The sequence below is a fragment of the Phacochoerus africanus genome, chromosome X, assembly GCF_016906955.1.
Source record: "Phacochoerus africanus isolate WHEZ1 chromosome X, ROS_Pafr_v1, whole genome shotgun sequence".
Taxonomy (NCBI): domain Eukaryota; kingdom Metazoa; phylum Chordata; class Mammalia; order Artiodactyla; family Suidae; genus Phacochoerus; species Phacochoerus africanus.
The window spans coordinates 36,211,201-36,227,157 of record NC_062560.1 but is presented as its reverse complement, the minus strand read 5'-3'; the positions used below and the strand labels follow the sequence as shown (position 1 = coordinate 36,227,157).

Below are 15,957 nucleotides of genomic sequence, written 5' to 3'. Positions count from 1 at the left end.
CGTGGCTGTGGTGTAGGCCCCGGCTGCAGATCCCATTCGATCCCTGGCCCAGGAACTTCCGTATGGCCTAGGTGCAGCCGCAAGAAGAAAAAAAAGAAAGATATTTGTTTTAATATTCAACTCAGGAAATGATTTGCCTATGTTGGAAAATTCAGAGGAACAAGAGGGCAGAAGTAGGCAAACTATATAGCTTGTGGACCGAATTGACTCCACTATCTCTTCTGTAAGGCATACAAGCCAGGGATGGTTTTTACATTTTAAATCGTTGGGGAAAAGCACCAACAGAATAGTTCACAACATGTGACAATTATATGAATTATACTCAAAATTCAGTGTCTAGTAAGAAAGTTTTATTGGAACCCAGCCACACTCATTTGTTTATGTATTGTCTCTGGCTGCTTTTCTGCTCCTACTGCAAGTTTGAGTAGGTGTACCAGAGATCGCTACAGCTGAAATATTTACTCTCTGGCATTTTATTTTTTAAAACTTTGCTAACCTCTGCAATAGGACAAGGGATTTACACAAAAAGAAACAAGAAAAAGGGGAATAATACAGATCAGTGATTGAAGAACACCCGAGAGTGGCATGCCCAAGTCTCAGGTTGGGGTTTTTTGGGGTATGTTCTTGGGATATAGGGTGAGGTGGACAGCACCTCGGTGGCAGTTTCACATATGACAGGGGAACGTGGGCCACATCACGTCTATGCGCGCCAGGAAATAGGCCTCCATATCATCTTCAGCACATACAGCTAGAGCTGCCAACACCTAACACAAACAAGATCTTCCCAGAATTGTTAGTCATGATCCCTTACGACCCATGTCAGAACAGTAAACTGTAATCCTTCTATTTGCTCAACTCAGATAAGGCCTTGAGTCATCTGCCATTGCAGAACTCTGTCACATCAGAACAATCTCTTGGGATTATGCCTTTGCCACCTTCTCAGGTGCTGGAGGTAAATGGAAGGCTCAGCAGAAGACCAGGAAACTAACACCGAGTGGGTATGTGCCCTGCACCCCGTCTTGTGCCAGGCACTTTATACAGGATATCCAGAATCCTCACTCTAAGCCAGAAAACAGCTGGATTTCTCCATCGGCAGAGGAGGAAATCGAAGCTCACAGAGGTTAAATCACTTCCCCGAAGTTGTAAAAGGATTCTGGCAAAAAACAGGATTTATGCCGACAGCCCTTCTTTGCATGTAGCAAAACTGTCCAAAAAGAACTTGTAGTTGCCAGCTGCAACAAGGCTTCGAGGAAGCGTGAAAATCTGCAGATGCCGAGGAATAATGTTTATATGATGATGGTGTGTGTGTGTGTTTGTGTGTCTGTGTTGGGAGTAAAGTAACAGGGATAAAGGAGGGGTGAAAGAGGAAAGAAAATAAACATGACGCCCACTCTGAAAGTGATACCCCTCTCTGCCACATCAATCTAACATTTCAGAAATACCAGGCTTGTTAAAGACGTTGTGTTTCCAATACGCGTCACACTCTGAAGAATGAGTTTGACTGAAATTAAGTGAGTGGGAGTCATTTGCCATGAAAGATGACCGAGTATTCAGCATTTGCTAGGCCCTCCTTTTCTTTAGCATTAAACTCCTGGGACTTCAAACTTTGCCTTCAAAGCTTATTTACATCTACAATCAATCAAGTTATGTTCTACTGAGATTTATAGAGGAAAAATAGGTAGTCTTATCCTAAAAAAGAAGAGTGACCAAAAGGTTTGTTTTTCTCCTTCATCTTCTATTAGATATGCTGAAGTAAGATGATTTTTTTTTTGTCTTTTTAGGTTCACACCCTCAGCATATGGAGGTTCCCAGGCTAGGGGTGGAATCAGAGCTGCAGCTGCCAGCCTACATCACAGCCACAGCAACACCAGATCTGAGCCATATCTGTGACCTACACCACAGCTCACGGCAAGGCTGGATCCTTGATCCACTAAGAGAGGCCAGGGATTGAAGCTGTATCCTCATGGATGCTAGTCAGATTCACTTCCACTGAGCCACGGCAGGAACTCCAAGATGCGATTTCTCATTTTTCACAAGGAAACAAATTAGAATTATTTATAAATTTATTCACTACACACCAAATATTTATTGCATTCCTATATGTGTTAAGCCCTGTGCTAAGGCTAAGAGTACAGACACGAATAAGACAAACTAGGACCCTGGCCCTATGGAGATGATGGCATATATTTCTTTCTTTCTTCCTTTCCAATAGGTCAAGTAAAAAGAAATCCCTAGACATACGATGGTAAAACTGTAGAACACTACAGATAAAGAGAACGTCTTAAAAGTAACTAGAAGGGAAAAAAACAAATTACATACAAAGGAATGATAATTAGAATGACAGTTGACTTTCAACAGAAATAATGAAATCCAGGAGCCAGCGAGGGAAAAAAAAAAAAAAAACTATCAATCTAGAATTGGATATCCAGAGAAACTACTGTTTAGGAATAAGGGTGAAATCAAAAATTTTTTCAGGAATACTTGCTGTGGTGCAGTGGGTTAAGAATCCAATTGCAATGGCTCAGGTTGTGGCAGAGGCTTGGGTTTGTTTGATCCCTGGCCTGGCGCAGTGGTTAAAGGATATGGAGTGGCCACAACTGTGGCATAGGTTGCAGCTGCAGCTCAGATTCAATCCCTGGCCTGGAAACTTCCATACGCCACAGGTGTGGCCATCAAAAAAAAAAAAAAAAAAAAAGACTATACTTCAAGAGGAAGTAAAGTAGATGAAGAAAGAAAAAGGAATGGTGAAAAATGAAATTGCTAAAACATGTAGATACATTTAAACAAATGTTGATCTAAAACAAAAATTGTATCTAAATTGTGGAACTGAAAATAAGCAAGGTCTAAAACACAGGACAAAATGTATACACAAGCAAGGGTGAAGACATTTCGAATATAAGAATATCAAGCTCCTTGTACTGATTAGAAGAAGGGGAAAACTAATGATTTCTGCAATTACATATAATTGTTTCACAATTAAATACAAATAACCACTAAAAATAAAAACTCTTATACTATCTGCCTAGGAGAAAGGATAAAATAGAATGAGAAAAACATAGTATTTCAATCTACAGGTGATATAAATAAAAGCAAATATTACAGCAATCACAATACAAATATTACAGTAATTACAATGAATATAAGTAGACTAATCTCCATAGTTTAAGAAAAAATAGATTAAACTTTAAAAACCACATATAGCACTTATGTACAGCATGTATACGTACATATACATATATTATGCATGTAGCATATATGTAGAGCCAATATTTAGATACATCTAACACATAATTTAAAATAGTATACATGCAGGAGTTCCCATCATGGCTCAGCGGAAATGAATCCGACTAGGATCCATGAGGATGCAGGTTTGACCCCTGGCCTCATTCAGTGGGCTAAGGATCCGGCGTTGCCGTGAGCTGTGGTGTAGGTCTCAGACGTGGCTTGGATCCCATGTTGCTGTGACTGTGGTGTAGGCCCGCAGCTACAGCTCTGATTCGACCCCTAGCCTGGGAACCTCCATATGCCACAGGTGTGACCCTGAAAAAAAACAATAGTATACATGCTACATAGACTCTCATCTTAAGCATATGGACACAGAAAGGTTGAAAAGCGTCAAATTATATATATATGATATAATGATATATATATATGATACCATGTAAACATTAACCTAAAGAAAGATGATAGCATTGTATTAATAGTAGACAAAATAGACTAAAGGCAAAAGCATTTCCAGAAATAAAGGGGGCCATAAGAAACACCTTCAAGTCAGTAAGGAAAAGACTAACAGCTTAACAGAAAATCGGGCAATACATAGTCATATCCCAGAAAAGGAACCAAAAATGGCCAAGAAACCTATGAAGAGATGCTCTGCCTCATTAGTAATCAGCAAAATTCAAATTAAAATCATAGTAAGATATTCACGTACAGCTACCAGTTGGACATCAATGAAAATTTTTCAGGAGTTCCTGTCGTGGTGCCGCGGAAACGAATCCGACTAGGAACCATGCGGTTGAGGGTTCGATCCCTGGCCTCGCTCAGTGGGTTAAGGATCCGGCGTTGCCGTGAGCTGTGGTATAGGTCACAGACGTGGCTTGGATCTGGTGTTGCTATGGCTGTGGCGTAGGCCAGCAGCTGAAGCTCCGATTGGACCCCTAGCCTGGGAACCTCCATATGCTGCAGGTGTGGCCCTAAAAAAATAAAAGAAAAAAAAAATTTCACGATGCCAAGTGTTGATAAGACTGTAAAGGAAAGGAAACTTTTATACAATGGTGGTGGAGTTTAAATTGGCACAATGATTGTAAAAAAACAAGACAAAACAATTTAACATTATCTTACACTGCTGAACATGCTCATAGCGTTTGCCTTACAGTTTCAGTCCTGGGTGCACTCCCTAGAGGAGTCTTCTTATTAAACATTTCGGCAGAGGTCACAGCTGGATGCCAGAAGGGAAGGGGGTGAGGGGACTAGTGAACTAGGTGAGGGAGATGAAGAGATATCAACTCCCAGTTACAAAACAAATGAGTCAAGGGGATGAAATGTACAGCATGGGGAATACAGTCGATAATAATGTGCTATCTTTGTATGGTGACAGATGGTAACCAGCCTTACCTTCTGTACCAGGAACTAACATAGAGCTGTAGGTCAATTAGACGTCAAAAAATAAACAAACAAATTCATAGAAAAAGAGACCAAGTTTGTGGTTACCCAAGGTGGGGGGTAGGGGAAGGGGGAATCAGAAAGAAAAAAAAAATGTTTTATAGCACAATTCCGAAAATAAATACACAGACATATATATATGTATACTTACATATATATATAATTATATGTATACTGACATTTTCTATTCTATTTCCTTTTTAAAAAAATGCTGGTCATGACCCACCAATGAGTCATAACCCACAGTTTAAAAAATCCTACCCTAGAGAACTTCTTCTACATGTTTGTTAGGCTGTTACGTACAAGAATATCACAGCACCATGTTTTTGGTACCATTATATAACTATAGTAATATAAATATCTATCAACAGAAAAATAGATACATTATAGGACGATAGATGAGAATAGATATATATGATATATATATATATATATATACACAGATGATAGATACATTATAGTGAAGATGAATGGAATGATATTCACATAAATATGGATAGAGTGCACCCAAAATGTTGAGCTAAAGAAGTCGCAAGAATTCATAGTGTACATAGTATAATTTCCATTTCTATAAACTCAAAAATGAAAGGTTAGAAAAAATATTACTTAAGGGTACAGCCAAGTACAGTAAAAGCATATAATAAAGCGAGGGAATGAAAAATGCAAAACAAGGATGCTATCATTCTTTTTTTTTGCCACACCTGTGCCATACGGACGTTCCTGGGCCAGGTATGGAATCTGAGCTGCAGCTGCGGCAATGCTGGTTCCTTTAAACCCATGGTGCTGGGCCAGGGATGGAACCCACACCGTCACCAAGACAACACCGGATCCTCAACTGGCTGCGCCCTACTGGGAACTCCAAGAATGCTCACATTCTTAAAATGGGTGATGAATATAGATATTCTTTATTATTGTTTAAATAGTACAAGTAGAATGTCTTCTTATATCTGATATTTTCACATTAAAAAAAAATCCCTCTAGTCTATGTAGGTATTAAGATCTGAAACCACAGGGAATAAAGCATTCCAAAAAAGGGGGAGGGCTCTTGTATCTGATGAACAAGTGATTGATTGAAAACAGCATGTCAGGGCACCCAAAACAGCTTCCTACCACCCCCCAGATCTGTGGGTCACTGTGGGATTATTCTGTTGTGCATCTTGCCCTTGTAACTAGATTACAGCAATGTGCTAAACCAGGAGGGGTTTTGAAATGACTACGTGGCAACTGTCCACACCCATGTGGCCAAAAGATCACGAGGGACATAATTATGATTGAACAGGTTCAGATTTTTGTTCATTGCAATGAAGGAGAACACATGCCATGAAGAACCATGTGGCTCCCAGAGACAAGGTGTTTGAAAGGACTTAGGATAAGGAGCGGGAGTTATGTTAGGTAATTTGGGGGAGAGCGCAAGGCAACAGGAACTGGCTCTCGATTAGGTGGTATCAGGACGCCGGGACAATGCTATGAGTGGTCTCTCAAGTTTTATCTAGAAGGCAGACAGACTAGAAAAAGGCATTAAGATCGGTAAGGAAGTACTTGGTGGCTCACATTAGCCAAGAAAGGAGGAAGCTGCATACTTTGTGGCTTGACCAGCCACCTTGTTTTGGTCTGTGCTTATACAAGATTATGAAGTGTTCCTGTGCTGTTTGACTTCATCGCGGTTGCAGAGCGATCTTGGGAGATGCCGGTGCCCTGAGGTCGTTTCATCCTCCAGGAGAACTCCGCAGCCTACCTAACACGATCAAGGCTCATATAAATGTCGGACCTGTTTCCAGATGTCAGGGGCTACATTTCCCTTTCTCATAACACATCATTATACATTCCCTGTCGCACTCTCTCAGTGTATGTTCCAGCCACTGATAGATACCACTATCTTTCAAGATACCGACAAGACTCCTGTTTCATCTATTTCAGTAATCACGACCAATTCATCAAGAGCAAAAACTCCAGGTTCCTCCTTTAAAAAGACAAAGACTCTCACAAGGACACGGAGCAGCATGAAATGTCACCACATGGCATGAATATAAATAAGATCAGCTCATCAACATCATAGTAGAAGTATTTCAATTTTTGGTTCCCTGTCAGGGTGCTTTTATCTTTTGGGTCTTTCTGAATTCAACCAGGGTGCTAATTAGAAAAAAAGGAGCATTATGGCTGTCTTTGTGTTGAATGAAGACTGCCTCAGCTAACATCATCATGTGGAATTTTGTAGGTCTCATTAAGATAGCAACATGAACTAACTGGCTGTGTCAGGGTCCCTTTCATTCTGTTTCTATAGAGCTGGTTTTAAAACCAGACCCACAGCAGCCAACCTGTTAGAACCGGAAGGGGCTGGAGAAAATGTCAAGGGCTGCTCAGCCCATTGTAACAGGTACCTCCCTCGATCAGGCTTTGCTGTAATCGTTTTCAGTGCTGCAGCAATAAAATCTCTTTACTTTTACCCAATCCAAGGTAAGTGACAATAACGGTTGTGCTTCCAACTGATTAGAGAATGAGTCACTTTCTGACTCATCTCATCTCGTAGAGGTCAGGGTGGGAATTTCAATTTTATGGTCTATTGAACACTGAGACAGCCCACTGGCACTGCAGCATTCTCTGGCAACAAATAAAGGGTGTTCGCTGCCAATAAAATATCATTCACGCTTCCTTTTCGAAAACCACTCCATGAATAGCAAACAAGATACTTCCAACATTGACAGATACTCTCTGAGATCACACAGACTAGCAGCTGGAATATTGGAGAAATAATGGTTTCTGTTTTCAGCTTTAAAAATGAGGCGGGATGTTGTTTATATCAAATTAAACACTCATGTAAATTTCCAGCTGTCACAGAAGCTACAACTATAAGTTGCTGACGAAGACGTATAAAAAGCTAGAGTTCCCTTGTGGTGCAATGGGGTAAGGATCTGGCACCGTGGCTGCCATGGCTTGGGTTGCTGCTGTGGTGCGGGTTCAATCCCTGGCTCAGGAACTTCCGCATGCTGCAGGTGTGGCAAATAAACAAACAGAGATACAAGAAGCACACACTGAAAGCTCTGTTTCTTCCTCAGGACATTTTACTGCATGAATATGGAATTTTCTGTACTGATGGGACAATGATATCTTCCTCCTTAGACTATGAAACTATTGAGGGTAGCCCATATTTTCGTCACCTTTGTATCCTTACCCCCTAGTACTACCAACAGGTTAGTGATAAATGCTGTAGGAAAGATGGATGGATGGGTCAAAGAGGAGATCAATTGGACAAGTGGGTGGTTGGGTTTACTGTTAAGTCACTGTTATACCAACAAAAGAAGTACAAGTGATGCGGAACTTTGCTACTGATGCATTCATATCTCTTAAGGAAAACACAGAACTTTCAATTTATTGTTTATTTTGATACCCTTCTGACAACTTGTCTTATATCTTCCTGTGTCAGCGGGAAGGTTACTCAGTTTAGAAGGCAAATGTATTTGGCATGGCGTGTGTGTGTGTGTGTGTGTGTGTGTGTGTGTGTGTGTTAATTCCAAGCTCCTGACAGAAGAAAACCACATTTGTTCTGTAACTTGCTTAAGTCTGAAATGATTTAAGTGGGATCCTGCCATCTAATCATTTATCCATTCATTTGTTTATTCACCCATCCATCTAATCAATTTAACAACTATTCACTGGGTTCCTACTATAAGCATTCTTTCGGGCACTGGAACTACTTCATTGAACATTGTAGAGAAAATCCCTGCCCTCATGGTTGTGAAGCTTATATTCTAGTGGAGGAAGAAAGATAATAAACCAGACAAGTAAAGGATATAGCATATAAATGTAAAGGGGAAAAAAACACAGGATGGGGTTATATTAGTTTGGGTAGGTTAACTTCCATAACTGTAAACAACGTCCAAATTCCACTGACCTAACACATTAAACGTTTCTATGTATATAACCTAATGCTGATCTGCTAAGACTTAAGGGAAATTCTGTGTGAATGAGACCTGCAGTTACCATCAATACTAACTAGCAGATGAGGTGAGAGCAGAACTTTCAACGAGCAATACATGAATACACAACACCTTGGGTCTTGTGTTGAAAAGTATGCGTCAGTAATTACAAGTGGCATTTAGAAATTAAAGACAAAATTCCTCTCCCAATACAGAGAAGCCTGAGGCAACTCCTGATTGATTGAAAGGCTCATGAGTCACAGTCCCTAGTTACCCGTGTCTGAGCAAACGAAGGTCTAGGTTGTAGAGAAGAGGTAAACAGGAATGGAATAAAAAATGGAAATGATTAAATATTAGGGATGAAATAAAATAATACTGTATAGGAACTGGAGAAATCGTTTTTTGCGAAATTCCTTATAAGTCCTCAGACTCTCAGTCATTTGTTAAAATTCCATTTCCTTCTTCATTGCCCTGAAAGGGGAAATGTCACCTTGGCAGAGTCTAGTAAGAAAAGAGGTGGGTGAAAAAAACAAATTTTGATACTTATTCATTTCTAGTCTATGAACACACATTTTAACCTCTTAAGTGTTCTTATTTCCACTATTTATAATACATAAAATCAATTGCCTCTCTTATCTAACAGGTATATGTTGAGACCTTGTACGGCTATTCTCTAGGAAAAAATGTGATCCAAAAACAGATCAGCTCCCTCTCAGGGACCAAGGCTCCAATTGTGAAATTAGCTCAAATCCTGACTTGATTAAGGTAACCTTGAATATTCAGAGGCCCTATCCTATTTCCCTGCTAGGAAAAAAAAAAGTACATTCTCAGTCGACACATATTTTTATACAATCTCACTAAAAGCTTCACAATTTTTCAAATAGGGTCGACTATTAAACAACATGAGTTTGAATTGCACAGGTCCACTTAAACCTGTATTTTTTTCAATAAATGCATACTAGAGTACTACACAATCCATGGCTGGTTGAATCCAGGGATATGAAACTATAGATACAGAGGGCTAAGTATAAATTATACACTGATTTTCAACTGTGTGGCAGGGGGAGGGGTCGTACCTGAAACCCCCGTATTGTTCAAGGGTCAACCATAGTTGGTTCATCAATCAAAAATTACTAGGTTTACAAGAAAACAAGAAATCAAGAGAAACAACAAATAATATCAGTAACAGACTCAGTCTCATAAGGGATGCAGATAACAAAGCTATTAATTCATATACTTTAAAATATTTATAAGTAATTTATACAAGAAATTACAATAAAAGAATAAGACAGTCAACAAAGAATTAGAAAACATGACAAAAGCAAAATGAAAATTCTAAAATTGCAAAAGACAACTGAATCTATGAATTAAGTAGAGGAGTTTAACAGCAAATCAGACATAGAGAAAGACAGGATTGGTGAATTGAAAGGTAGACCAGACACAAATACACAAAATGAATTCAGAGATATAAAAGTATAGAAAATATGGAAAGGAGTATAAAAGATATACGGAAGGTATTGAATTGAAGTAAAATACATATTTGGAGTATCTAAAGTAGAAGAGGGAGAGAATGGGGAAAAGTCAATATGTGAAGAGATATGACCTGAGAAATTTTCAAATATGACAAGAAGACATGAATAGATGCAGATTTAAGACACTCTAGAAACCCCAAGATGGATAAATACAAAGAAAATCACACTTAGCTATGGTATAGCAACAGTTAAAAATCCAATGGCAAGGGTAAAAATATTAAAAGCAGTCAAAGAAAAATATTTCCTTCCAAAGAGCACTAATATATTGACATCTGATATTTTTAACAGAAACCTTAGAAACCAGAAACCAAAGGAATAATATCTTCAAATTACTGAAAGTTAATAACTTCTAACCTAGAATTCAATAAATCAGCAAAAACATGTTTGGAATTAAGAGTGAAATAAAGGCATGCTAGGAAAAATAAAAATTGAGAGTATTTATCAGTAGGAGAACTACACTAAAGGGTACCCTTTAGGCCGAAGGAAAATTATTCCAGATAAAAACACAGAGATGTACTAATAAAGAATATAGAGCAATAGAAAGGGTGACTATGTAGTAAATCTAAGTGAATACTGACTATAACATAATATCTTGTGGGATTAAGTATGGCACAGATTGAATGTGTCCCCCCCCCCATAATTCATAAATTGAAACATAGTTCCCAGTGATGGTATTTGTAGGTGAAGCCTTTGGGAGGCGATAGCTCCCTTGCCCTTTCTTGCCATGTGAGGGCACAGTGAGATGTGCCCTGTCTATGTGCCCTGTCTTCCTGTCTCTGAACCAGGAAGCAGGCCCTCACCAGATAACAAATGTGCCAGAACCCTGATCTTGAACTTCCCAGTTTCCAGGACTGTAAAAAATAAATTTCTGTTGTTTAAAAGCTACCTCGTCCATGGTATTCTGTTACAGCTTCTGGAATGAACTAAAATAAACAATATATATCTATAGGTATAAATACATGTGTGTGTACATACAAGGGTACCTAGATATAGATAGATGTGCAGATATTTAAAATATACAATGGTAGCATCAGGAGGGGAGTAAAAGGAATTAAAGGGTTTTATGGTCCTTGTATTGTCTTGAAACAACCAAAGGTACTAATTAATACTGGGATTTAACAAGTCAAGGATGTATGTTATCATCTCTTGCGTAATCTTTATATGAATGATCAAAAATGTATAAATATTAGAGGAGATAAATAGGATACTTGGACAACCTAAATGAAGGCAAATAAGTAGAGGTAAAAGAACAGAATAGATGGGACAGAAAGAGACCGAGTAAATAGGTGGTTGATTTTAAGTAAAATATGTGAGTACTTTCATTACTACAAATGGAATAAATATCCTAATTAAAAGCCAATTGTCAGATTAGATTTAAAACGTGTGCACGCAATTATATGCTCTTATAAGAGACTTATCTTAAACATAAGGACACAGAAGGGTTGAAAGTAAAGGATAAAGAGGATTTACCAAACATACATCAACCAAAAGAAAGCTGTTGCAACCGTACTAATTACAAAGTAAACGTCAAGGAAAAAAATCATAACTAAAGAAAAGGAAGGACTTTTCATAATTATAAAGGTTTCTTTACATCCATAATAATCTCGCAATTCTAAATATTTAAGCACTTAAGACTTTAAATCAATATATATATAGATATAAAGCAAATATTAAACTAAAAGAAAAAATAGAAAATCCTCAATCATTATTGAGAGGGGTTAGTACATATTTCTCTCAATATCAGATAGACTATGTAGATTAAAAAAATCAGTAGATATGGAATATTTGGACAATACAATTAACAAAGATCATTAAAAGACATAAATCAATACAATTAATTAAATATCGAATATGATTTAATTCAATAAAATAAACATAGATCATTTTCTTTCAAGGAAATAGGAAACATATGATAAAACTGCCCATTTTCTGGGCTGAATTTCAAAGACTGAAATCATACAGAGTATGTTTTCTGATCACAGTGGAATTAAGCTAGAAATCAATATCAAAAAAGGATACAGAAAATCCCCATGAAATTATAAATTAAGAAAGACAATTATAAATAATTCACAGTTAAAGAAAATGATGATACTGGAAATTAGAAAATATAATGAAATGAATATGATAAAAATAACAGATTAAAAAAATGTGTGGGCTGCAGCTGAAAACAAGAAAATTCATATCCTTAAATGTATATGTTAAAAGAACAAAGGCTTAAAAATCAAGTATCAAAACATCTGAATAAAAAATTATCAACAAAAAATAAATCCAAAGAAAGAAACAAGAAAGGAATCAATAAAAATGAAAACAGATATGCAATACAGTAAGAAAAAAGAAACATTAGAAAAGACGATACAATTGTGTATAAATAAGATCTGTTAAGTGCTACAGAAACTGTTATAATTAAGTGAATTTAAAAAGATTTTTAAATATGAGGTTAGACTACCCAAATCAATTGTATTTCTACACATCAACAATTAGAAAATAGGAGTTCCCGTCATGGCGCAGCAGAAACGAATCCAATTAGGAACCATGAGGTTGCGAGTTCAATCCCTGGCCTCACTCAGTGGGTTAAGGATCTGGTGTTGCTGTGAGCTGTGGTGTAGGTGGCAGACTCTGCTCAGATCCTGCATTGCTGTGGTTGTGGCATAGGCCGGCAGCTGTAGATCCAATTCAATCCCGAGCCTGGGAACTTCCATATACCACAGTTGCAGCCCTAAAAAGCAAAAAAGAAAGAAAAAAAGAAAAAGAAGAAAGAAGAAAAGAAAGAAAGAAAGAAAGAAAAAAGAAAGAGAATAAAGAAGAAAAAAAAGAAAGGAATAAAGGAAGAAAGAGAAGGAAGAAAGGAGAAAGGAAGAAAGGACAAATGCAGCAATACAATGCCTACGGAATACCTTACTACATTCCCCCTTCCCGCCCTTACCGGAATCGGAACATGTCAGTCCTCACTTCCTCCGTCCCTTTTACTCTCCTTCCTCTTCCTTCCTTCCTTCCTCCTTCCTTCCTGCCTTCTTTCTTCCGTCCCCTCCTCCCGCCCTCCATCCTCTCCTCCCTCCTCCCTCCCTCCATCCTCCTCCTCCCTCCCTCCCTCCTCTCCTCCTCTTCCTTCCCCTCCCCCTCCCTCCCCCCCCTCCCTCCCCCCCCGCCCTCCCGTCCTCCTTCCTCCCTCCTCCCTTCCTCCTTCCTCCCTTCCTCCCTTCCTTCCCTTCCTTCCTTCCTTCCTCCTTCCTTTCCTTCCCTCCTCCTAAGTCAAGAACTGAACAAAAGCAGAAAGCCAGAAAGAAATCAAAGGTTTGCATCACCATATACTGAATAAAACAAGCCTGGTATTTGTTTTAAAAAAAACCCAAAAACTTAATATACAACTACTATATGATCCAGCAATTCCACCCCTGGGCATCTATCTGGAGAAAATCATAATTCAAAACAATACATGCAACCCGATGTTCACTGCAGCACTATTTATAATAGCCAGACATGGAAGCAACCTAAATGTCCATCAACAGAGAAATGGATAAAGAGGATGTGGAATATTATTCAGTCATAAAAAAGAATGAAATAATGCCATTTGCAGCAACATGGGTGGACCAAGACATTATTGTGCTAAGTGAAGTCATTCAGAAAAAGACAGATATCAGAGTTCCCATCGTGGCTCAGTGGTTAACGAATCCAACTAGGAACCATGAAGTTGTGGGTTTGATCCCTGACCTTGCTCAGTGGGTTAAAGATCCGGCGTTGCTGTGAGCTATGTTGTAGGTCGCAGATGCAGCTGGCATCCTGCATTGCTGTGGCTGTGGCATAGGCCAGTGACTACAGCTCTGATTGGATCCCTGGCCTGGGAACCTCCATATGCCGCGGGAGCGGCCCAAGAAATGGCAAAAAGACAAAAAGACAGATATCATTTGAGATATATATGGCATCTACAAATATATGTGTATCTAATAAAAAATGATACAAAAGAACTACTTATAAATCAGAAACAAAACTCACAGATTAAACAACGAATCTTATGTTAGCTTAGGTGAAACCATTGTGGGGTGGGAGGAACTGGGAGACTGTGAATAACATATATACACTACTGCATAAAACAGATGATTAACTAGAATCTATTACATAGCTCAGGAAAATCTATTCAATTGTTTGTAATAGCTTACATGGGAAAAAAATGGATGTATTTATATTTGTGACGGATTCACTTTGCTGTACACCTGATACTAATACAATATTGTAAGTCACCTATATGCCAATAAAACTAAAAATTTTAAAAATTAAAATAAGTTTGAAAATACTAAAGGCCAATAATAGCCAAGGCATTTTGAGCAAAAACAACCAAGTCGCAAGTCTACCGGATAGAAAACTTTATTATAAAGCTACACTAATTAAAATAATGTGGCACTGGCACAATGTTATCCATATAACGGAGAGGTCAGAAATGACACTTGATTTGGGAAGGTGACAACGTACAGCAGTGAAAAAAATGATGGTCATTTCAATGAATGTTCCTTGGTCAAGTGGATATCCATATTAAAATATAAAAATGAATCGCTAACTCACAGGATAAGCAAAAATCAGTTCCAAGTAGATTGCAAGTCAAAAGGTAAAAGCTAAAACATTAACAATTATAGAAGATGACATGGGAGAACCTTTTCATCCTTTGGGAGTTGGGCAAAGTTTTTTGTTTTTGTTTTGTTTTGCCTTTGGCTGCGCCTGCAGCATGTGCAAGTGGGCCAGGGATTGAACCCACACCACAGCAGTGACAAAGCTGACCCCGGTAAGGCCACCAGGCGACTCAAGTTTTCTATATATTTTTTTAAAACAGGATACAGAAAATAAGCCCACTAATCCCACACAGGAAAAGAAAGATGGTTGCTTAAGGAAATCAAGCATGGATTTGGATACTTAGGTATCCAAAGAAAGTAATGAAAGAACTTAAATGGTTCATTTCTTTAGAGCTGCTTATCTCAACTGAGTGTGGCAACAGAGTATGAATTGCTCAATTGAGGATCAATTTGATGTAAAGGATAGGAAAAAAATAGCAATGGTTAAATAATACACTCCTAATATAGGCATCAATAGAACACAGTCGTGCTCATTCAGAGAAGCTGGAAATGGAAGGTCACTCACTCCTGCTACTAAACTATCCACTTTTCCTCCTAAGACAGCCTCAACTCCTCTAAGAGGATGAGTTAGTGACGGTACAAGAGAAAGCAAACCAAACCAAGTACCTGGGATGTGATGCCAGCATCCCTCGCCTCAACTATAGGAAAGAAAGCGCAACATGGAGGGGCCTTGAGGTGACCTTATTAGGCGCCTCCCAGAACAGATGAGATGAAAGGACCTTGAGAGGGAGCAGACAAACCAGTTTAATTCAGGGGGAGAGATCTTAAAAGCATGGAGTTCAGGAGGCCCCAGGAAGAGCAGAAACTTCCCCCTGCTTGGATTCCACTTTGACTCAGCTTAGGGAACAATGATTCTTGATCTGCATCCTGCCCAGGACAGCCCCACAGGCTAAACACGGAGGACAATGAAAAGGCTCGCCCCCCTCCACCCTGTTTCCAGAAGCAGGTTTTGAGGAAATGCAGGAACTACTCCAGCTGATGTGGAGAGCAGACTGGAGGTTGCATCCTCAGCTTGCCCGTCACCCCGAATGACTAAGAATGTCTCAGGCCCACAGTTTGTACCTTCCGAGAAGCCATGTGGAGCCAAATGGGGCGCTAAGAGAAGAGAGCACAAGAGTGGTTTTCGGATGCAGAAGGAGACCACGTTCTGTGAGCCTTCCAATTTCACTGTGTTTTATAGGTTTTTTTTTTTTTTTAAATACTGTTCTGTCTTTGTCTCACATCCGCCCC

General features: G+C 38.8%; 1 protein-coding gene across 1 annotated transcript in view; it reads right to left on the bottom strand.

The window, feature by feature from the left end:
* Window positions 1-15,957, bottom strand: part of SYTL5 (synaptotagmin like 5) — a 104,816-nt gene that overhangs the window by 65,277 nt on the left and 23,582 nt on the right. The window lies entirely within an intron of this gene.